This window comes from Metopolophium dirhodum, chromosome 1, assembly GCF_019925205.1.
Source record: "Metopolophium dirhodum isolate CAU chromosome 1, ASM1992520v1, whole genome shotgun sequence".
Taxonomy (NCBI): Eukaryota; Metazoa; Arthropoda; class Insecta; order Hemiptera; family Aphididae; genus Metopolophium; species Metopolophium dirhodum.
The window spans coordinates 85993549-85996263 of record NC_083560.1 but is presented as its reverse complement, the minus strand read 5'-3'; positions in this window follow the sequence as shown (position 1 = coordinate 85996263).

Below are 2715 nucleotides of genomic sequence, written 5' to 3'. Positions count from 1 at the left end.
GCCTGAAACAGAATAATTAATAAATGTAAAATTAAAATAATACACTTATTAGTTAATATTTAATAGTTATTTCATATTTATTAAGTAGATTTTTTTTTCATAATAAATAAATAAAAATAATGTATACAATTCAAACATTAAAATATAATTTACCAATTGAAATGTGTGAGAAATACATGAACAGATTCAAAATTTCGATGACGAAAAGCTTTCCCCATGATTGAAGCATTGTCGTGGACAAAGACATGAACATTATTTATGTTAATATCCCATTTCTCAAAAATTTCAATAACAAAATCATAAATTTCATCACCACAGTGATAAGATGGTCGAAATGGAATAACTTCCAGCAAAAATATATGTTGTTGGAACATATTATCCAAACAATGACAAGTAATTGATATATAATCAGTTGCATTTATAGATGACCACTAGTCAGATAAATGATTGGCAACATTAACTACTTGCTTCAATTTAGCTACTACCTACTTTCTCAAACTGTTGTGGTTTTATCATCCTTGAAAATGTTGTTCCATTTGGAATGATATAACGTGGTTACAAATAGATAATTAGATCAACAAAACTTGAAATACTCTGATGAAGGTTAAAGGTAAAAAAAATAATAAAAAATAAAATTGAAATTGAAATTAATAATTTAATTTATAATATTTTACTGCCGCCATCCCCCACCCGGGCATGGCAGATACCTACGGGTGCCCAATCAAAAATTCTGCCAAACTAAGCACCTACGTGTTCCTCCCCCTACCAACTTAACAACCTACATTAAAACTAAAAATAGCTAATGGCCTCAGCTGCCGGGCTCAAGATCAATAAAAAAAAAAAATAAAAATATTTTACTAAAAAGGTGAACAATTAACACAGATTCAAAAAAATACAGTCTTGTCATTTGACGAAACGTATATTTCTAAACGTATTTGTTATAATAAAAAAAATAAACAAATCATTACACACAAGAGTGTCCAATGTGTAATTATACGAGATAGACTTAAATAAATGTAGTATCATATTATCATAAAGAATTTAAGCAATAAAAAGTAAAAATTAATTTTGAAAAATTAGTTCTTACTGAAAACTGGAAACAACCTATTTTCTTTGATTATGACACACCAATGATAATGGAATTGTTATTTCAAATTTTAAAGTGTCTTCAAGAAATAGGATTTGTAGTTGTGGCAATGGTGCATGAGATTATAGAAACATTTAGGTATAACAATTGAAAATACTTCATTTCTCCATCAAACAACGTGCAAACAAATACATATATGTTTGGTTACTAGATAATCTAAACTTTATCATTATCTGGAATATCATTCGACGCTATTTCACGATTGTCATAATGATTTGTTTATTATTAAAGATTAGATGTGTACGTATGTGTACCTTTAACGTATTTTTGTTAACACATTCGTGGACAGTTGAAATTCCCGGAGCGGAAATAAACTACTTATAAAAACGCACTTAATTATTACTGCTATAGCAGTAGTAATTTGGGTACTGCTATAGCAGCACTGTCCCACTACATTGTTGTTTACAACTACGTACATCACTGCGCTGCTATAGCAGTATAATTATATTTTAAAAATAATATAATAAAAATAATGATTCAACTCAACCTGGTTTATTTTGTGTAATACATTTTGAAAAAGAATATTGTGACATAAAAAATAAACATAAAAATGTAGTCTTATATAAATTGAATCAATACAATATAAAATAATGAAATGTTTTTTTTACAACATATTTTTGTGAAAGTCTTCAAAACATGATCCCGGACACAGTGGAACATTGCAAACTTTACATTGATACTGGGTTTGTTTTCTCACGTTTTTTTTTGTGCATATTTTGCAGTTTTTGAAGTAATGTTTTCTTTTATACAGTGGAGGTAATGGGATTTTTTCTTGGTAGTGTTGTCCTTCTTCTGGCATTGGTCGTTTGTTTTTTGGATCTTTTGGTTTTGGGGCATTAAAAATTTGATTAGCTGTTAAATCTATTGGAAGGTTTATCATATTTTTTATTAGAATATCGCGAAATTCTTTAAAAGTCATAGAATCGCAACCAAAATGTTTTTTGTATATGTAAAAACTATTCCACACTGTAATATCTAACAGATGAAACAAAACTTTTTTGTACCATCGTGATTGTTTTCGTGGGCTGCTATAATATTTTACCATTTGGTCTGACCTATCGATACCACTCATGTTATTATTATACTGAATAATTTCATTCGGTTTTTTTTTTTCATTTCCAAATCGATTTTTGGATGATAAAAGTTGTGGTTGGTATTTTGTAGTTATCGCTAGTACATCCCTTTTATCTTTCCACTTAGATACATAAATTTTTCCTTGTCGACGCCAAATATAGTCTCCAGATTTCAACTTTTTTGTGGTTACGCATTTTGGGTTGCCTTTAAGGTTACTGCGTAGTGTTCCTGTTGTATGTGTTTTTCGATGTAGAAGTTCTTTAGAAAGACTTATACTATTATAATAATTATCCATAAAAACTGTATGTCCTTTATCAAGAAATGCTTCCAAAATACGAAAAACTAAACTATTTATTTTTGATGTAGAACCGACTTGAATTTCTTCTCTTTTTCCTTTATACATCTCCATATTTAGAACAAATCCGTCGGGTGTACAGAGCTCGAAAAACTTTATACCATATCTTGCTTTTTTAAGTCTCATGTATTGTCTAAAT